This window comes from Etheostoma cragini, chromosome 20 (assembly GCF_013103735.1).
Source record: "Etheostoma cragini isolate CJK2018 chromosome 20, CSU_Ecrag_1.0, whole genome shotgun sequence".
In the NCBI taxonomy this organism is placed as follows: domain Eukaryota; kingdom Metazoa; phylum Chordata; class Actinopteri; order Perciformes; family Percidae; genus Etheostoma; species Etheostoma cragini.
Genome location: NC_048426.1, coordinates 2,839,284 through 2,862,148, shown reverse-complemented (window position 1 = coordinate 2,862,148; position 22,865 = coordinate 2,839,284). Strand labels below are relative to the sequence as shown.

The 22,865-nt window shown below is 39.7% G+C and overlaps 1 long non-coding RNA gene across 1 annotated transcript; it reads left to right on the top strand.

The window, feature by feature from the left end:
• Positions 1 to 8,670: 8,670 nt before the first annotated feature.
• Positions 8,671 to 19,333, top strand: LOC117935697. Its single transcript, XR_004654809.1, has 4 exons — positions 8,671 to 8,681; positions 18,066 to 18,072; positions 18,607 to 18,609; positions 19,165 to 19,333. It is a non-coding gene; the product is annotated as an uncharacterized LOC117935697 (long non-coding RNA).
• Positions 19,334 to 22,865: the final 3,532 nt, after the last annotated feature.

Genomic DNA, 22,865 nt, shown 5'->3' with positions numbered 1-22,865 from the left:
AGAGAGGACACAAGAGGGAACACACAGTTCCTCCCTTCACTCAGAAAGAGTCCGCTGGTGCTGCCTCGTATCATACAACATCATGCCGCAGTGTGTGTGTCAGCGACTAATACGGCAAATAGATTTATCATAAGATAATTGAAGTGGGCAGAGAAAGAATCCACGAATCAGAACAAGTATTCAGTATTTCTAAAGGATTTCTAAAAAACTGAATGAATGAGTCATCTGAAGATACTGAGAGAAGAAAACAAAGCTGGATTCTATCAAAACTCCTCCAGCCTTTTTCTCTGCTCTGAGTTTCTGCTGAGGATTATTGTTAATATGTCACGTTTAAAGTATTCAAACACTCCCCACAACAAACTTGCAGCTGCTGCAAGATTTGGTTTTGTTCCAGTTAGTTGTGCATATTTCCCTTCTTGCCCTTTTTCATGACTCAGTCTTTTTTACTTGAAAAAAAACAACAATCTTCTCATTTAAAGAACTGAATGCAAAAGCAGATTCTTTTAGGTTAGTTTTGTGCATTTCACCTTGAAAAAGTGTACATCATTATTCACGTACATTTAGTTAAGAGCAACACTTGTTGACCAGGTGAATAACAGGTCTTAAACTCTAGGTGGTTTTCTTTTGTGTTTGCTGGGAAAAGGTACGCCTAATCTTAAAATTGTGACATTTTGGAGCCAACTGTCCATGGAGTTGCCAAAATTGGTGCATTTGCTAGTAAATCCATGCAGAGCTTTCACATAAAGCTACACTTTGGTAAAGCTTAACACATATATTCATGACATTAAAAACTGCAGACTGTCTTTAAAGCCAATACCAGCATTCTTTTTTTAAATTATGACTTTGCACTATATCTGTGCAAGGCAACAAACCTTGCTTACCAGTGGTGGAAGACGTACTCAGATCCTTAACTTAAGAAAAAGAACTAACACAACACTGTACAAATACTCGGTTAGAAGTAAAAGTCCTTCATTGAACATTTTACTTAAGTTAGAGTATCATCAGAAAAATGTAAAAATAAAAGTACTCAATACAGAAAAGTCCTCCCATTTTAGAAACTGGAAACAATCCAAACAGTTGTGTGTTTACTGATCCAATCATCTCAGCTGGAGTTGTATGCTGTTATAGGTTTGGCTAGTTTCATGATAATAAAATGTTTTTATGTGTTTTGTGTGCCAACATCTTAATGTGTAAAGTAACTGCCAGTGTTGGGCAAGTTACTTCCAAAATTATCTCAATCTCAAATATAGTTTGATTTAACACATTATCTATAATATTTACAGTAATTGATTTACAGCTGACATGGTAAAATGTACACAACTTTATTTAACAGTAATTTAGTTTTACTGTGAAATGTCACAGGAAGTGCTTTTATTTTGACGTAGTCTACACGGAAGTTGTATGTTGTGTACGCTAGCTTAATGAGATGAACATGAGACGCTAGCATTTAAAGATAGTTAAAGAAATGGACCAACAGATCCTGTTGGTACACGATCCGCCCTGCCTGCACGATCCGTTCTGACAGCATGTAAAAGACCCTCAAATATAATATATATATGTATATATATATACATATATATATATATATATATATATATATATATATATATATATATATAAATAACGTAACAGTGTTATACATAACAGATTGAAATGTTGCCATCGGAGCTTCGCTTTGTGAAGGCTGGCTCAGACAAGCTGCTCTACGCAACGTACCGTCACCTGGAGGGACACAGATGTTGTCTGTCCCGTCCCCGGTTCTGGCCTTGACCACGGTAACAGAGACGTGACAGCTCGCTTCAACGCAGCGTAATAACTCCAGAAAATAATATCCATCTCGCAAATGTGTGTTTCTGCAGTCATCTCAACTGTTGAATACAGCAACACTAAATAATACTCAGATTTTTTTCCGTTGAAGAAATGTTTTAGAGTGTTGGTGAATTCTATAAAAAATAAAACACAACTGAATGTAGCGTTAAAATGCAATGTTACTTGCGTTACTGAGATTGTAACGAGTTTAATTCTACCAAATTGTAATTACTATCATGTTAGCAAAAAGGAATACATTACCGTAATTTTGTTACTTTTAAAATGCGTTACTCCCAAAACTAAAGCTGTCAGATTGATGTAGATGTAAGAGAGTAAGAAGTAGAAAGTTGTATGAAAACAAAAGACTCAAGTTTCTCAAATTTGTACTTGAGTACATGTACTTAGTTACATTCCACCACTCTCGTTTAGTGACTATGTCACCCAGGTTCCACCACCTGTTTTGTGACCAAATGCAAAAGAATTCCGCTGAGCTAAAAGGGCAGAGAAGAAGGTTAGGACAGGATTAATTGCTAGTTTTCCAACTATTCTACACTTCCATTATATTATAACAGGACAGCGTTGACACCCGACTTTCAGCAAAAGGCCAAAATCATCAGCCCTTACTTACCCTTTTGTCCCTTTTTAGTGGCCTTAGAAACTATTTTCAAAATGTCAAACAAGCTCTGCTATTCAGCTCAGTTAAGTAATATCAATCCAACTGTAAAATTTGTGACTTTCCAACGCTGAACCTGCCGACCACCTCAGGTGCGTGCAGATTACGGCTGAAATAAAGCAGCATGACCTTATTATGCTGAGAGGAATTCAGAAAATCTGATCGAAAGGGACGTAAATCCTCCCGGACAACGCAGTTAGAGCCACATCACAGTTAAAAAACACTGAAAATGTTTATTTCAATCTCACTTCACACTAACAGCTTAACATGTAAAATAATGACAGTACTTTTAATTGGTTTGTATGTTAAGCACTTTGTCGGCAAGGGAACACACACACACTGAGTAATTTCTGCATCTTAGGACAATTGTAAGGTAGTACGAAAGGTTTTTCTAAATTTATCCTTTGATTGTTGCTGCATATTACAGGAACATATTACAGCAAAACAACAATCTGACTTTAACTTAAAATATGAGAAGCTTGTTATTATGAATAAACTTATCTGTTACGGTTTGTTCATAGTTTGGACACCAGAAGCAGATTCAGACACATACATTCAATTGCCTATGGACTGAAGTTAAATTTTATTTAACCTCAATATCTGCAGTAAGAGAGTTAGACAAGGTGTTGAGATGACGTCCTGGTAAAGACGAAGGGTGTCTGAGGGTGTGGAATAGTGGCAGGCAGTGGAAAAGCATAAACAGTAGGGCTGGCTCAGCTCTGGTGGGGGCTGGACCACCGGAGGTGAGGTTAATATAGTTTATCTGAACAAAAAAAACAACAACATTAAAATAAAAGATTTAAATACATGCATTCTTGCATACATATAAAATTGAAATGACAGATAAATAAGGTCATGTACTTCATAGCACAGTCTTCCAAAATCGAAACTCATTCAAACAAAACTAAAAATGTTCGATGTTCAAAAGGAGTAGGAAGAAGTTGATGAACAACAATATCAATAGAGGGACAACAGGTCAAAGTGGAATTCTTCACTGGAGATTTAACAAGGAGCCATCTTACGTGACCCAACTTCTAGAAGTTGCGGAAGGACAACCACACACAAACCTGGGGCGTAGGCAGGGGCAGGAGCGTGATGGCGATCAGCCAGGCGCCGGTTCCTGGCAGCGGTGCACCGGCGTAGCTCTGGCCTCTCTCCAGACCCAGCGACAGCAACAAAGGTGTACCTGCACAGAAGGAACCGCCACTTCCTCTTCCTGCACAGGAAACGGGAGGTTGGTAACCCGACATGACCATGAACAGCATATTTGATCCAGAGGAGGTGGGTGCTCCAAGCAGGAGGGTTATGGTCAGCAACGAAACAGAGCGCCACATCCAAGTCCTGGTTAGCCCGTTCCATTTGGCCGTTGGACTGAGGATGGTAACCAGAGCTGAGGCTAATAGAAGCACCCAGAGCCGCACAATAAGCCTTTCAAACTTGAGATGAAAACTGGGGCCCACGATCAAGTCAAGTTTATTCCATCCATAAAAATGGAAACTGCAGTGCTCATACTCGCCATCTTACCCATAAAAAAACTAGAGAATAAATACAATACCACAAATACACTACAATATTATACATAAATACAACATATAAATAAAATAAAATAAAAACTTATAAAAATGTATGTTTAAAGTGCTTGTTGAGCTGTCTAATAGCCTGAGGTCTAAAAGAAAGAGCACACCGCTAATTCTTTAGTTTTCTTAATGTTGAGTTCCAGGAAATGCATATCACACTAATCAACAAAGGCTTTTATCTCATTTTGATAGTAACTATAGTCATCATTTTCGATTCACACAATGAGCGCTGTGTCGTCAGCAAATTTAACAACCTGACAGCTTGCCCGCTGTGGACGATAGTCTGCCGTGTAAATGGTCAAAAAGAAAATGTGATAAAACAGTTCCCTGGGGTGACCCTTAACTTTTGAGTTTAACTTAACAAATTGATAAACGAACGAGATAAAAACACCTGGAACCTTCATCGTCAAAAGCTTATTTACAAGGATGTGTGGTTGTATCGTATTGAACGCTGAGCTAAAATCATAGTATAGAAATAGAATTCTCACACACCTTCCCCCTATATCCAGGTGAGCATAGACACTGTCCAATTTACAGACATTAGCATCCTCAGCCCCTCTCCCTTTCTGATAAGCAAATTGGCAGGGGTTGAGATATTGCTCCACATGGGGCTTCAGACTATTCAACATGATTTTCTCACATACCTTCATAGCTATGGAGGTTAAAGCCGCTGGTCTTAGATCATTCATACACTCAAAGCAGGCGGCCACAAAATCCTGACTTTTAACAAACACTCAATAATATTATTACAATAATAACAGGAAACAATAACAGAACATCAAAACCAAAAGATTTCAACATAAAGGCTGAAGCACAGGTTTACAGCATAGATTTCAAAGATTAAGCAATGCTGAGCCAAGTGTCCAAAGTCTTTCCTGGTGCTCCATTTATGCAATATGTGGAGAGCACATCCATGAAATCCAAAAAGGAAAGTGTCACAAATAGACAAGTCATGAGGTGGTTTCCAACGGGTTGCAATGATCTTCTTTGCTCGCTGTAAGTCCAGCAAACAGCACGTTTTGGAGTTTTACAGAGCTGAAGGGCTGACAGATCATTCAGAATCAAAACATTAACAGTAACATGTACATTGTCATTAATCAGTAAAGACATTTTGGACGCCAAATTGTTCCAGAACTGACCAACAGGAGAGCAATTCCAGATCATGTGAAGATATGCACTTTGAGCATTTAGTGTGCAGAAAGTGCATAAAGGGCTGTTAATCATTTTCATGTGAGGCATTTTCACAGGGGTCAGATATGTCCTGTGAATGAAATTGTAGTGAATCTGCTGATGGTCTGGATTGGGAGATACTTGTGGAATGTTAGACCCTACATCATGCCGGTCAAGATCGATACTCAGGCCCGGGCAATCGTGCATCCAGACCCTCTCAATAGGAAGGCCAAAGCGGCCATATATCACCAAGATCTGATAACATTTAATGAGTCCTGATCTTAATTAAAGGTAAAAGAAAAAAGAGGAGCGTGGTAGATTAAATTTGTTTTGTAAGTAAGAAAAGGGTAACAAGACAACCTCGCTAAAAATCTCTTTTAGACAATGAACCCCGCAATGTTCCCATTGTGGTGCTATTATAGGCCTCCCACCAATCAGGAGTGCTGTATTATTGAATAATAGAGAAAATGGGTGCCAGTTATAAGCTCTATGGCAATATGTTTCAGCCAATCTCCAAGTTTTGATAAGATGAGAGATAATGGGGGCAAAGCGTAGCTGGTAGTGATGAGCGAGTACAGCATTATCTGTATCTGTATCTGTTTACCACATGAACTATCTGTAACTGTATCTGTCCTCGGACTGGGTGGGGCCTAACCCGGAAGTGGACATAATTGAACCCGGAAGTGGGTCGGGTTGTCTTGAAATTGGCGGGGCTTTAACCAGTATGTTATTTTAAGCATGCAATTGATGTGGGTTGATCATAAAATGTTAGATTTATTGGTGATTAGAAAACTATTAACATGACAGCATCGAGCTTCAGATCAATGGTGTTGTCATGGTAACAAACAAACTATATATACGGATCAAGTCTTCCATCAACGAATACAACACATGCTGTTGCAATTATGAAGTCAAATATGATGAACAAGAGTTTTCATACTCAATATGTCTTTCTTTTTTTAACTATTATTTGTTTTATGATCAGTGTGATTTTTTTTGGTTTTGGTTCTTTTTTTATTTCCACACCAGGTATGTGTGAGTGTGTGTGTGTGTGTGTGTGTGTGTCTGTGTGTGTGTGAGTTAGAAAGAGACACAGCAATAGAGACAGAGAGAAAGAGAGAGGGGGCGAGGGGGGGGACTGTGTTCTACGGATCAAATAGGCAGATGCTGTTTCTCAGATCTGCATTGACTTTAATGAAGCCAGCTGTGGTTTAAAAAACAAAACAAAAATCTCCGACAGCAGAGACTCAACACGAGTCACATTTAACCCAAGCAGCATGTCTGAAAACCCACGTTTACCAGGAAATCTACTGGTTACTATGTAAGTACTATAAACCGAAGTTAAAAACAAACCTGAAGCTGAAGAAACCCGAAACGTTAACAGAAAAGACCCGCGGACCTGATTGACTGAGAAAGAGAGAGAGAGAAAGAGAGAGAGCTGTTGTCAGTGATCTGAGAGTGAGCCGAGCGTGTGTGTGGGGGGCGCTGTTACTATCACAGAATGCAGACACGGTCAACTGAGGACCGTCAATCAGAGTACAGATATTGACTCGAATTACTCGTATAATACTTGTACTCGGCAAAAGTGCTTTATCCGTACCGGATACTTGTTTCAGCCAAGTATCTGGCTCATCCCTAGTAGCTGGCACTGTTTGTTGGAGATGAAGGCAAAAAGAACGTCATGGAGCACTTTCTAGGGTATGCCAGCAAACAGACATACAGTGAGGAAAATAAGTATTTGAACCCCCTGTTATTTTGCAACTTCTCCCACTTAGAAATCATGGTAGGGTCTGAAATTGTCATTGTAGGTGCATGTCCACTGTGAGAGACATAATCATAAAAAAATAATCCAGAAATCAAAATGTATGATTTTTTAACTATTTATTTGTATGATGCAGCTGCAAATAAGTATTTGAACACATGTCTATCAGCTGGAATTCTGACCCTCAAAGACCTGTTAGTCTGCCTTCAAAATGTCGACCTCCACTCCATTTATTATCCCAAATTAGATGCACCTGTTTGAGGTCGTTAGCTGCAGAAAGACACCTGTCCACCCCATACAATCAGTAAGAATCCAACTACTAACATGGCCAAGACCAAAAAGCTGTCCAAAGACACTAGAGACTAAATTGTACACCTCCACAAGGCTGAAAAGGGCTACGGGGAAATTGCCAAGTAGCTTGGTGAAAAAATTTCCACTTTTGGAGAAATCCTTAGAAAATTGAAGAAGCTAAACATGACTGTCAATCTTCGTTGGACTGGGGCTCCATGCAAAATCTCACCTCGTAGGGTCTCAATGATCCTAAGAAAGGTGAGAAATTAGCCCAGAACTATATTGGAGGAGCTGGTCAATGACCTGAAAAGAGCTGGGACCACCGTTTCCAAGGTTACTGCTGGTTATACACTAAGACGTCATGGTTTGAAATCCTGCATGGCACAGAAAGTTCCCCTTCTTAAACCAGCACATGTCAAGGCCCGTCTTAAGTTTGCCAATGACCATTTGGATGATCCAGAGGAGTCATGGGAGAAGGTCATCTGTTCATATGAGACCAAAAATAGAACTTTTTGGTCATAATTCCACTAACCGTGTTTTGAGGAAGAAGAATGATGAGTATCGCCCCAAGAACACCATCCCTACTGTGTGCATGGTGGTGGTAGCATCATGCTTTGGGGGTGTGTTTCTGCACATGGGACAGGGCGACTGCACTGTATTAAGGAGAGGAGGACCGGGGCCATCTATTGTGAGATTTTGGGGACAACCTCCTTCCCTCAGTTAGAACATTGAAGATGGGTCGAGGCTGGGTCTTCCAACATGACAATGACCCGAAGCACACAGCCAGGATAACCAAGGAGCAGCTCTGTAAGAAGCATTTCAAGGTTCTGGCGTGGCCTAGCCAGTCTCCAGACCTAAACCCAATAGAGAATCTTTGGAGGGAGCTCAAACTCCGTGTTTCTCAGCGACAGCCCAGAAACCTGACTGATCTTGAGAAGATCTGTGTGGAGAAGTGGGCCAAAATCCCTTCTGCAGTGTGTGCAAACCTGGTGAAAAACTACAGGAAACGTTTGACCTCTGGAATGGCAAACAAAAGCTGCTGTACCAAATATTAATATAGATTTTCTTAGGTGTTCAAATACTTAATTTCAGCTGTATCATATACACAAATAAATAGTTAAAAAATCATACGTTTTGATTACTGGATAATGTTTTTTTTTAGATTATGTCTTTCAGAGTGGACATGCACCTGCGATGACAATTCTGACCCCTCCATGATTTCTAAGTGGGAGAACTTGCAAAATAGCAGGGTGTACTATACTTATATATACTTATTTTCCTCACTGTATCTGGGTAGAACCATAGAGGGATCTTAACACATAGGACCTGAAATAATGTTTAAAGTTGAGAACTGAGAGACCACCATCCTCTCTCCTCCTTTGTAGAGTGGACATCTTAAGTCACAGCTGTTTTCCTTTCCAGATAAATTTAGATACCGTAATTCAATCCAATAACCAGAAGAAGGGAAAGAGGTAGCATAGAGCTCACAAAATTAATCCTGGGTAAAAGATTCATTTAAACCACAGAGATACAGGCTTGAATAGACATGGGGACACCCATCCATCTTTCCATATCTTTCAAAATGTTGTTTAGAGCAACAGAAAACTTATGCTCGACAATCTGGTTTAAGCAGGGGAAGACCTAAATGCTTAAATATTTAAACTGCTTAACAATGGGGATGTCAGCAGACAGTGTTGGGTTGCGGGCAGAATCATTTAAATAAAGGAGTGCAGACTTTAACCAGTTAATATTAACTCCTGATAAGCTCCCATACTCCTCACAGAATAGTGAGAGATGATGCTGTGTATTAAAAATGCTTATTGGGGACACAGTGCAGGACTCAAGGGGCAGCCTTGGCTTAAAGATCTAGAAACTGGAAACAAAGAGGAGGAGGTGCGTCCAGTTAAGACTTGGGCTGAGGGATTATAAAGAGCTTTAAGAAAACACATGCAAATAAACAAAAACACACATTTAAAGAAAATGTTGACATTTGTAAAAAAGCAATATTCGCTATCTTGCTGAGACTAAGATAATGAAACTGATGCCACTCTCATGTGCTTATGCTAAATATGTAGTTCTATATAAATTTACCAAGGTCGCTAAACCTCTAACATTCCCTTAAAAGACACAACATGATTTCAATGTCTTTGCCTGTTTCTACAACAAAGAAATTGGCAAAAAATATGTGGTTAGGATGAAATGGCAACATGATGTTACAGGATCTGGCCAAAATTTGACTCACGATCACGTTGCCTAGTTGAGCGCAAAACCAAAAAAGATGTGCTACGTTTTTTTTTCAACTGTGATTACCCAACACAGAAATTTTAACAGAAGCAGAGTTTTTATATTAAGGCTGTGAAATAGTAGGTTGCCTGTTGGGTAGTCTTCTTTTTTTAAATGTAATCATTGTTTTGCAGAATTTGCTTTTCTAGGATGGCTAAGGAACTCTTTTACTTACATTTTAAGGGCTTTATGTCAACCAAACTGTAAGTGAGAAGACTTTTTAAGACTTGCAATAATATACTGAAGGATAAAATTTTACTTTTTGTCTTAAATTTATATCTGGTCTAAAGCAAGGAGCTGCCTTTTGGTTAAAATTTCTCTGACGTCTGACAACAAGATGATCACAGTCTGCGGTGGCAACTGAGCTGTTGGCCCTCAGCCAAGCCAAGCCCAGAAAGCAAGAGGGCTGTTCTAACGTAACCAAAATCAGATTTATTCCAGATAATCATAACTGTCCTTTCATGTGGGTCAGACAGGTGTGTCTTTTGGAAATGTCTGCTCACACAGAAAAGACTGAGGAAAGCTCCTACATTTAGAGCTGGGGGTGTTTTTGAATTGTTACTGCACAGTTCGCAGCACTCTGCTGCCATGGAGACATGGAGGTTGTTTGCTCAACCCAGGCCTCAGGCGTGGAGGAAAGTCAGCTGATTCAACTCATGTTTTTCCACTCCATAAACACATTTTTATGTTGTGGTATGTTTTTTTTATAATGTTTAAAATCTGTCCTCCAAACATGACATGATCTACCTTTCCTACCTGAATCCTATCTATCAGGCACATCAATGCTTCCTGTATTGCCTTGGTAAAAGAAAAACTCACATTAAGCTGATGCTGTAATCCAGAAGGTATTTTGGATCAGTGCAACAGAAACAAATCACTTGAAATGTGTTTAGGGATTCTAGTTTTATGTGGGAATGTGAATTTCACTTTCCCCTCTGCCAAGACCTGTATTTTGAAAGATTTGGAGTTCGCTCAGTGTTTCCCCTAGAATCTTTCCATGGGGGGTGATGACTCTCCCCCAAAAAGTTGGTGAGTTGGGGGTACTAGTTCTTTTATTAACTCGTTTTACCTCCAAATTCCACAAGATGCATAATGGTGGCGGAGTAATTAGGTTTCCGTTAAAGTCAATGTGTGTTCTTCCACTGACTGCTGAACGGCTGCGTACCGACTCCAGCTCCGGCGATCCCCAGCCCTCCGGGGCAGATATGCAGAGTTTCTATTTTTGCCGTACGCCTGAGAGCTCCGCAGTGATTCAGCACACGGCAGAGAGTGCAGGACAGGCAGTTGAACACACAAACAAATAACTGTCCGGTTAATTTTCAAAATAAAATAGAGCATGATCATATCTCCCTGCACTACACCTTTAAAACACAGCACAGAGCAAGAGTAGTTTCCCCTCTTTTCCTCTGGATGGAAACAAACTGTTGTTGGTTTTGTGGTTCTATTCTACATGAATCTGCAAGAGCTTGTGGGTCCTCAAGATTCAGCTGTCAGTCATGGCCTCAGCCATTCTGCAACAAATCGGGACCTCTTGGGTGTTGGAGCCGCCACGCAGCGGAGCCAATCCGCAGCCACTACGCATCCTCTGGAATTTGGTAGAGAGACGTGACGTAGTCATTGTTAATGCCGTTCCATCTCTGCTGCCTGTCTCCATGTTGTCTTGCATGTGCTTTTAATGTGGCCTCTGTGACTATTCTCTTTTCCATTGTCTCCTTTGTATTGTTATTGGACTAATTCAATGTCTTAATCCTTTTTGTTTAGGCTTGCTGTCATTACAGATGAAATACAACGTATTACAATTTTTTAACCATGGTATGTTTTGATGCATATTGTCACCTGGCTGAGGACTACAGCTGGAAATGAATGTATACATACATAAGGGATTTATTAAGGCTGTCAAATTTACGTGATAATATTGAGTTCACGGAAATTCCTTTTAGCGTATCTAATCTTTTTGACACCAATTATCAAATCAAACAACTTTTTTCAATCAAAGGGGGGGGGAGTAACTTTTCCTGCTAAAGATACTTTCTCACTTCTCCCTCACACACAAACACACACACACACACACCACCACCACCAAGAGTGAATATATGTATTAATTTTTTGCTATAGTGCTTAACAAGCATTATTTACTTTTGCCCAGTTGTGGCGTGTTAAATATCAAAAGTTCCAAAACCTCTATGTTGTTATTTCTATAGATCCACTAGACATAATATCTACGTACATGGCATCTGATTGGAGGCTAGTCTCACTTTGTCCCACAGCAACATTAAAAGAGTTTAGATTTGTGTACAGTTTCTGTTAATAATGTGTTGTATTAAGTGTCCATTTCATTATAATATTCAGATTGATCATAAATAATTGAACATGTATTTTAAGTTCCATTAAAGAGGGGTGGAGGTGGAGTCACATTTGAGCATTTAACAATTTACTTGAAAGTAACACATTAGTTACTTTCTTAAGTAACTACTTATTTTAATTATTTATAACTGAGTATCTAATTTTCTTACTTTTTGGAAGAAGTAACTAGTGACTGTAACTAATTAACTTTTTAAAAGTAACTGGCCCAACATTGCTGACAACACAACAAGGCCTTTTAAAGCTCTTATTGCTAATGAAGGTCTATCATCAGGTGGACACAATGTGTCTTACGATGTGCATGCACGCATGTAAAAAGTTTATAAGGAGCTGAAAACAATGTACATTTAGCTTGAGAACTCGGGTCTCTACTGCCCTAATCTCTACAAACAAGTATCTGCATTTACGAATGCAGGATCTGTAGGTAACGGGACATGTTTTTTGTATCTGTATCCGCGACGTACCATTTCCAAGATTGCTCCGTAGCTCCCCGAAATTGCGTCAGCTGTCACTCTTTTCAGCCGGATATCTGCTAGCTTGGATTCCACTAGTCTAGCATTGCCAATGGAGGAAAGTCTGGTTAGTCCACACATATTCTGGTTGATTGGCATTATTTTAACCAATCAAAATTGTCTTGGGTGGTGCTAAGCGCCAACGCAGCAATTGTGCCTCTGCAAAATAGCCCCGGGAAGGACCTTGTTTGGTGGACAATGTGCACATAGAGAGGCAAGCTCTGGAGCTTAAATGGCTGTCAAGTGTGTGATGAGAATTTTAGACAAAAAGATTAAAAAAAGATACAAATAATTTAATTGTCGGTTCAAGCTTGGCGGATGTTTCCCGAATCGACATGAGTTTAACCCTCCTCCTTTGGGTCAAAGATGATCCATTTTTCAAAGTTTCTACTCAGACAAATATGTGCTTCTTTTAACCAAATTGGCAAAAAATAATAACAACAACACGGCTGGTTCAATACAACATTCTTCGTAATATCATTGAATTCCAGATGTTATGTTTTACATCATTTGTAGGAAAAAAAAACGGTTTAAAAAACCATGACAAAAGCCACAAGCCAAAATATTTCATTATTTCTGCTTTTTACCTAAAAAAAATAGGTGTAAAATCATATAAATGAGGTTTATTGATCATGAATTTTGAAAAAATAACTTGTGTTAAGAAGTTGGTTTAAAGGTTGTATATTCTGGCGGTAGCTGGGGGAAAAAAGCATAGAAAAGGACAACACAACAAGGGTTAAAATGCCAACACAAAGAAATCGGAAGGATCAACTAACCCATAAACAAAATGTCATCTATGTAGACTAATCGCTAAATGTATGTGACGAAAAAGTACCTTTACTTTAAAAAAATAAAAAATAAAATAAAAAAGGCAACATGGTGCCCAATGGTTAGCACTGTGGCCTCACAGCAAGAAGGATCTGGGCTAACCCTTGCATTGTCTTTCCGTCAAAATTGAAAATCAACACTTTTTAATCACTGTTTTTAACTTTTTCTTACATTTTTGTCCCTTTTTTTCAACACTTTTTTCACTGATTCTCACTTTTTTGACGTTTAACACTAAATAACACAAACTTATTGACTTTAAATTTACAGTTATTTTTGGAATTTATAGTAAAAAACTAATTTTCTAACCCTAAAGCAGAAATTAGGAATTATTTAGACTAAAATTAAAGGAATGGATGTTGATGGATAATCACAGACTGGAATATGTCAACTTTTACTTAATACTATTTCAAAACCACTTCAATTTGTTTTCAACTGCTATAAAAATTGAATAAGAGACCAAAGAGCGTTTTGTGGAATCAATCATGTTATTTTGTATAGTTAAAATACAAACTGTGACTGCTCTCTCGAGGGATGGGTTAATTGCAGAGAATGAATTTTACTACATGTATGTGTACAGTATGTGACAATAACTTTACCTTTAAGAAGTTTATGATGTTTTAGTTCTTAATTCCAAAAGGCTCTATAAAACCAAAGGAAAAGTCCAAAAAAAAAAGAAGATGACATTGGGGGTCTACCACTGATGGGCAGTCAGATTTAAACTTCTAACCCTGGAAGAAAATGTTCTCTTTAACCGAGTCTGAGTCACCAAAAAGCGCCATGTGTTTGCTGCATGTAACCAATCAGCTTTGAGGAATTTTTAGAGATTGGTCCTTACTATGAAAGCCTTGAGTGGTAATTTATAGTCTAGTGTCCTCATTTAAGACCATGGTGTAACACACAGAAGGTCCAGTTTTTGAAATATTATCCTAAATACTTTGGCCAGGCTGTCAAGTCATGTACAACGCCAATAACCGGATTTGTATCTAAATGACATTGAAATATGTCAAAGAGCAAGATTATAAAGACGTGATGGGGGCCAAAGAGCCACAGATGTTTGGAAAAGAGATGTTCCACACATGAATACAGTCTTTGGTCAAGCGGCCTTCACTTTTATTTTATTTTCCAATTAAGTTAATATAAAAATGGTGTATTTGTTCGACTGTTCATATGTTTTGAAGATTTGTCTTACTGAAAACATACCTGGAATTAACTTTAAACTGGCAGTGGCTATTGAAAGCCTCAGTTTGGTTGACAGCCATTGTCAAACATGTTATCACTTGAAGTAAAAAACTGAAAAGTAAATTATTTCGTCAAAATTCTAATTACAAAAAAGCTAAAGTAACAAAGTGTATACTGTGTATTATCAATTTCAAATTGGGACACATGGCTAGATTTGATCAAATGCTGTGACATCCAGCTTAACGGAGTAAATGTGCAGCTGAGAGTCTGCCACATTATCCATAGTTGCTTGTGTGAATACGTTTAAGAAATGAAAGATTTCTCAGAAGATGAGTTGTGCTCTGTTTCTTTGATAATGTGCGACAGGTACAGGACCTTTTACAGCAGGTTTTACAGCAGATAGTGTATGCGACGACTAAGTGGCATTAGCAGCTGATTGACCGTGTCTTACAGAGAACACAATCATGCACATTAGCCTCAACTAATACTTCCTCAAATGACAGTTTAAAATTTGACACTATTTTAAACACTAGTAACTTTGCACACACTCTAATTTTAAACACTTTCATCGGTGGACCATAGATGACAGTTGAACAGCTTCGATTGATTTGCCATCTACTCATTTCAGCTGCTTTTCTCTCTATAACTCTTCTGTTGGCTGTAACCATTTTAGTAATGTGACGCACAAGATGGTTTGTTAGCACAGAACCAGCTGAGAAGCTGACAACTGATACTTCACCTGCTTTAGCTTAAACTTCCATACATCTCACTTGCAAACAAACACAATTTTAAAACTACACATGCAGTTTTTTTGTTTAAGTGAGCACTGCTTACATATAAACTGACACTTCAATTATTACCAGTGCACACACTTGTGGCTTGGAGTTGGAAAGGTTGGTGGAATTGCTATTCCAGCATGGGCAACAACTGCCAAAACAGCAAATAAAAAAAAGGCAGACTTCTCAAAGAGCTGTCTAAAAGAGAGTCTGACAATAAACGCAATAAAACGCGCGTCAATATCAACAAAACGTTTCACAGATTAAAAGAAAATGTTGCTATAAGTTTATCCTTCTGCTAAGTGTAGCCAAAAACTCACAGCTGAGGCTAATCCTTGGGGTGGCAGTAGCTAAATCCATAGGGAGTTGGGTTGGGAACTGGAGGGTCACAGATTAAAATTAAATTAATCCAAGTTCATAGCTAGAGCCTTGAATCACATATGTCATTTCAAAGGGCATTACAAAGAAAACATAAGGGTCATTCTCATTACGTTTGTTTTGCCCTTTCCAGAAAACTGCCTACCCCACCTTTACACTTAAAATTTCAACTGTATTTACTAATTCCACTTCAACTAAAGTCAGCGGGTTTGGCTCCAACAGTTTATCCGACCAACCAACGCTGTCAGAGCTTCAATGTCAGCTGACACTTCAATTGCTTAAAGTGCTTCAAATGCAGCTCCCATACAAAACACCACCTTCTCTAGTTAGGGTTCAAACCCCGAAGGGGTAGAACCCTATTGTGTTCGCTCCAGTTTATTATTCATTGTCTTCCGCCGAAATTGCGGTGGGCTGGAATGAGCCAAAAACACCAAACTTGATGTGCTTTCTGTTTCCAAGAAACATAAGCCCAATTTGCCAAATGGTGACACTATAATTAATTATTAAACACCCCTTGCCCATAAATTGGATTGACTTAAAATGTCTCACCCATATGCAGCTCAATGTGCTCTACAAAAAAGCCTCTTGTACCATAAAGGTCCGCCATGATGGATGCTAATTTGCATGATGTTAACAACTGTAAAATTATTAGAACTTTTTCAATTTTTAGAATATCAACACCAACATTGGCACACAGCCTTGTGGGAGTGACAACACACATTTGTGCTATTATGAGCAAGCTTATTTTGTTATTGTCTTTTTCACAGTTTAAAAATTATTATTATTGAATCTCAACATTGTTCTGCTGATGCTATAACTTTTCTCATTTTAGTGAACTACACAAGTTGAGTCAAGGAAACTTTCAGAACAGCTTATGTGCTTCATCTCTGCAATAAACTCAGCCAACCATTTAGTCTCATTAATTCCGGGACTGATACAGTAAACACAGTTTATTACAGTGCAGAGCTGTAACCCGAGAAGGAATGTTTGCTCACTTTTAATCAACGCTCTCTTAAATTCCCAAAGGCTTTATAGGAAAAACTGAGAAGTGACAGGTGAATACTCATGCAAGCAAATCAGACGTCTCCTCCAAGGAGATCTAATACCCTTCATTTCAGTGGCTTTACTGGTGAACCTACTGTCAAAAAGGTACAGTTTCCTTTTTTTAATGTATCAGATTTTTTTTAGACCTTTCTCTCTCTCTCTCGCTCTCTTTCTTATTCCTTCTCATATAACTGTCTTCAATCTGAACTGGCAGACGCTTTAATGCACCACGCAGGCTCCTCCCTGCCTCACCAAAGAAATGACACTATTCAGCTCTGTTTTTTCTCTATCTTACAAAGGAACAGGAGGAGGTTAATATAAGTTTGGCGGTAGGAAAAGTATATTCGGAAAGATTCAAACTCCTCTTCTACTCCTCACTCACTATCCTTTTTTCTGTCTCTTTATTGTTCTCTCGTTGCACAAAAGGGCCTTTCAGTGTCCAGATGTGATGGAAATGGAGAGTAAAATCAGGGAATAGTGTACAACACAAAGGAGGCAGGCCATTCAATCAGGGAAAAGTCCCGCTCTCTCCTTCTGATTAAAGCGGGAATGAGACAACACCATGCCGACACGATGATCTACGGGTTGCCTGTTTCACATTAAGCTTACATGACAAGGATGTCAAAACATCTTCTTTATAAATCTGTGCATACGCAGTTCATTCTCATGGTGACAAACAGATTTTCATTGAGCTTTTGTATGAAAACTTGCTGGAATAAAACAGCTATGGTATTGTTTGAAGCTACACCAATACGTATTTTTTTTCTAAAAAAAATGGCTGAAACAGATACATATATATTTCAAAATAAAAAATGTCATTAGCTGTTTCCATTCAGTTAAGTCAAGTGAATTTTAAGCAAACATTTGTATGCTTAAAAAAGCGAATTATGGGAGCTTTATACGGTATATAGAGATTTTTATACCAGAGTGAGGGAGCAGCAACGTCCCCCCCACTTCGTTTTAATTTTTGTTTAATTTGTTTAATTTATTTATTTTTTCAACTCTTTAGTGTATTCATACTTAGTTATTTCCGAACATTGCACTAAACTGAATAGAATCCTTCTGCAAGATCTAGACTTGTTGGACAAGCAGGGATGGTTGGGTGGGTTTCGGTATCTTTCATATGTGTTAGTATTTGAAAAATACAGCTATACTATGTTCGGGCTGTAGACAAAAAAAACAGGATTTACTGCAGACTGCTGTTGGTAGTTTGTTCAGGAGTTGGTGCCATAGTCCTGTTCCCGGCATGTAAGTGGTTCCCCTCAGGACTGTAAAAAGTGAGTCTTTTTTATAATAAGGTGCTGATGTGCTGTATGAATACTGTGTATAAGTTTAAAAACGCTCAATCCACAGTAATACACAGCCTGCATCTACCATTTGTGCCTTTAAACAAGCCGCCAGGGCACAGTTGTGATGTCACAGCCATATCGTACAAAGGTACAAAGTGCCGCTACAGTGACAGTTACAGTCATTCCCCGGCTGCAATGACGGTGCAGAGTCTCTGAGAGTGCAGAAGCAGAAGACCTGGAAATTGACCAATCAGAGCAGGCTGGGCTTTTTTGGGAGGGGGGTTAAAGAGACAAGTGCAACTTGGGGGAATTACACTTACACTATAGTGTGAAAGTGGCGAGGAAAAACCTTCTATCAGGGAGAGACCTCAGGTGGTGAGGAAAACTTTTTTTTAGGGAGAAAGCTCAGACAGACCCAGGATCTTGATTGGTGGTGCCGGTTGGGGTATTTATAGTCACAAATGTCAAACCATTACTACAAATAGTAGTTTTTGTAGTTCATGGCGTAGGGCATAGCAGGTCATAGCAGGGCGGAGCTGGATGTAGCAGGGTTTAGAGGGGCATAGCAGGGCTCAGAACCGGGCAACAGCAACACCTGCAACCATGTTTTAGGGGTCACCCTGTTACGAGGAAAACTTTTGGGCCAAAACACAAGGACTCACTGGCTAAGTTAGTAAGTGTTTCTTGGACACTGATGCACACAGAAGAGAAGAGAGAGGAGAGAGGGGCTCAGTGTGTCAAAGGAAGTACCCCAGCAGTCTAAAACTATTACAGCATAATTAAGAGCTGAACCAAGGCAAACCTGAGCCTGTTCTATAAGGGTTGGTAGATGAGTCTGACGACTATGAAGAGAAGCAGAGAAGGGTTGCCGTATCCTCAGCTATAAACCCTACCCCGCCGGTCTAGGCGAATGCTGCAACTCCTCACTCCCTAACTATAAACTTTATTAAAGAAGAGAGTTTTAAGTTTACTCTTAAATGTGGTGACAGTGTCTGCCCCCTGAACCCAGACTTGGAGATGGTTCCACAGGAGAGGAGCCTGACAGCGGGAGGCTCTGGCTCCCATTCTAATTTTACAGACTCTAGGAAGCACAAGTAACTCTTCATTCTGGAAAGGGAAAGGGAAAGGGAAGATTGGATATAGGTTTATAGTTGGCTAAGACCTCAGGATCGAAGGCGTTTTTTTCCAGGAGAGGTTTTATCACAGCTACTTTAAATGACTGCGGTACATAGTAATGAAATGTTAACCATGGGTAACGCTTCTTTAAGTAGCCTCGTTGGGATGGGGTCTAAGAGACAGGTAGTGAGCTTAGCTTTAACATTGTCTTTAGGATAAAAGCAGTCTAAGTATATGTCAGGTCTTGTCTTTCTTTCTAGCAGTCCTGCATTTAAAGATGAACCAAGAGGTGATGAATTGTATCTCTAATTGTTACATATTGGAAATCTTCACTACTCAGAGCTATAGGAATCAATTGCTTAATAGAGTTGTGACCCGTCAGCCTGGCCTCATTAGCAATAGTAATGGTCTGATCTGGCATTTCTGAGGGCCTTCCTATACATTTTCAGACTGTCTTGCCAATCTATAAGAGATTCTTCCAGTTTGGTGGAACACCATTTACTTTCATGTTTTTGCAAGGTTTGTTTTAAGTTTCAAGTTTGGGAGTTATAGGTTCTTAAAGGTGGTAGTTTCCTTTGCTTCATCATCTTCTTTTTGAGAGGAGCAACAGAGTCTAAAGTTGTTTGTAGGCAGGTCGTAGCACCGTCTAAAAATATTCTCAATTTGGGAGGGACTAAAGTTAACATAGTATATCAAAGCCTGACATTCAGTTAAATGCTGTTGGAATAGCTCCCTTAAATTTAGCTATAACACTGTCAGATAGACAGTAGACGTTTTTATCTAATTTCGTATAGTCAAGTAGTAAAAAGATAAATTCAATTCAATTTTATTTTTAGTACAAATTCATAACATGAATTATCTCAAGACACTTTGCAGATAGTGTTGGTCTAGACCATACGCCAGAATTTACAAGGACCCAACAGTTCTAGTAGTTCCCTCCAGAGCAAGCAACAGTGCGACAGTGGCAAGGAAAAACTCCCTTTTGGAAAGAAAACTCGGACAGACCCAGGCTCTTGGTAGGCGGTGTCTGACGGTGCCGGTTGGGGTTAGAATGAAAAGTGGCCGTAACAGTCCCCAAAAAAAAGGTAGTTTCTAGTAGTTCTTTGTAGTAGTCTGTGGCATAGCAGGGCACTGTGCAGTATTACAAGGCACAGCAGGACGTAGCTGGGCACCGCAGATGGTGGCAGGATGTAACATGGCATCGCAGAACGTGTAGACCATGGCGACAGCTGCTACTATGATTTTGGAGCCTCCCTGATCCAAGGAAACATACTGGGGGAAAAAGAACCTAAGGACTCCGGGGAATGACTCCCCAGAGCTAGGTTAGTAACAAGCATTTCTGGGACATGGATATACACAAAATGGGAAGATGGGAAGATAGAAAGATAGAGGAGAGAGGAGCTGAGTGTGTCGAAGGAAGTCCCCCAGCTGTCTAAAACTATTAAAGAATAACTAAGAGAGACAGGGTAAAGAGAAAAGCCTGGTCAGGCTAGAACTCTCCACAACCGGATCGGGCTGTATGCCCTGCCTCCCTCTAGTTTTATTATATTATTGATTATATGATAGATAAATCTGGCAACTAAGACGAGAAGCAGGTGGTTAGGCGGACGCTGCGACTCCTCACTCCCTAACAATATTCAATTTAATTCAATTTTAGAGGTGCTCAGTGTATCATAAGAAGTCTAGGCCTATAGCGGCGTAACTAATGGATGGTTCAGGTCTTTCCTGAGCCAGCCCTAACTATAAGCGTTATCAAAGAGGAAAGTCTTAAGCCCACTCTTAAATGTGGAGACGGTGTCTGCCTCCTGAACCCAAACTGGAACCTGGTTCCACAGGAGAGGGGCCTGATAGCTGAACTCCCCATTCTACTTTTAGGGACTCTAGAAACCACGAGTAACCCTGCATTCGGGGAGGGCAGAGCTGTGGTGGGGTAGTAAGGTACTACTTTTACAGGAAGCCAATGCAGAGAAGCTAAAACAGTAGAGATGTGATCTCTTTTGCTGGTTCCTGTCAGAACACGTGCTGCAGCATTCCGGATTAGCTGAAGAGTCAAACAACAAATATGATTGGTTGTAATGTTTTCATTAATTATTAGACTATATTAGACTAGGAGTGGGCGACGGAAGCACAGAGGAGCGCGTAGCACTGCACCTCTGATTACTAATATCAGACTTAGGTTGTCATGGTTTATGACCGATAATAGACTCTGTCAGATCTTTTGATATGAGAGCAGATCCGTCCAATGTGGCCGTCTCTCCCATGACATTTGGTTTCTCTGGCCGGGGTCTAGAGAAAACCACTGGGACCAACATTGTCTTTGCATATGCACAAAGTGACTGAACATTCATTTTAGTTAATTAATTAATTAATCTCGTAACTGGGTATCATCACCACCTCCAGGAAGTATGATCATACTGTATTTATGGTTATCTTTGGCCAGCAGCTTTAGATGGGATTCTACATCGCCCGCTCTGGCCTCAGGGACACACACAATTTCACAGTGAAGAGCTCCCAATAACCAGAGTTGGCTTCTTAGTGGGTGTGTTACTGAGTGGGGAGACACTGTTAGAAAGGCAAAGATGTTGGCGGCCAGCCATAGGCTCCGATTTTAAAGCGACTGCCGCCATGTGCTCCCCGGTTTAGAGCGCTATGCTTCCTTTGGACATTCACGCACTCACCTGTCTGCTCGGTGCCTGCTGAACCGCTGACATAAGCTACAGTATTTTACTACCGAGCTACGGTGCACTGGCTAGCTACGGAACATATGATTTTGATTCCATAGTGCAGAGCTGTGCCTCAAACTCACTAAGCCTCACCTCCAAGGCAGCAAATAAACTACATTTGTTGCGTTTCTTTATCACTAAAGGAGGCAGAGGAATTGCTGAACATTTCACACAACAAGCAATAATAAAGATTTATACTTTTCTGATCCCCAGTGGGAAAATTACAATTTACACTCTGTTTTTGTTAGATTCACTAACAAGCCTGAAACACACACATGCAGAGAATATATTCATGCGCCTAGAGATGTCAGAGTGAGTTGGCTGCCAGCTAGACCAGCACGCTGGGTGGTTGGGGGGGATACGGTGCTTTGCTCAAGCGCACCTGGTAGTGCCTAGCACATGAACTGGCATCTCTCCATCTACGAATCCACACACCATACTTTGGTCCGCACAGGGACTTGAACCAGAAACCCACCAGTTCTCAACCCAACTCACTATGGACTGAACTACTGCCACCTCAAAATGCAAGAGGGAGCAGAGGAATAAGCCATCGCTAATGGCTAAGCTAAAATAGCTAACAGTGTTTTAACAATTGTGAGATCGTCGAGGCGGGCGCTGAAGAGAAGTTAACTATGAGTGATTGAGTATAACTAGTGTAGTTTAAATGCAATCCAGGCATATAGCCGCGAAATTAAACAATGAAGCAGAATTGAGATTTTGCTAAAGCAGCAAACTAACGTCTGTAACACGGGACACTATGCTCACTGTAAATGTCGGCTGACAGCAGTGATGTCATCAGTAAACAACAGTCATGGAGGATTAATGTAGATTAAATTTCAAAAACACACTTAAGGCAAATAATGTGTTTTCTTAACATTAAAGCATGCAAACATGTTCTAGTAGAAACCCAAAATACAACCGGAAACAACCAAAACATGAGCATAATATGAGACCTTTACTTGAGGTAAAAACATGTCAGTATTGTATGTTACAGCTTGTTCTGCTGCCCCAGTGGACTTCTTATTTTAATCCTCACTGATATCTGACTAAACAAAACATTTGCCTTTAACACCAGTCTCCTTGCAAGTAAACAT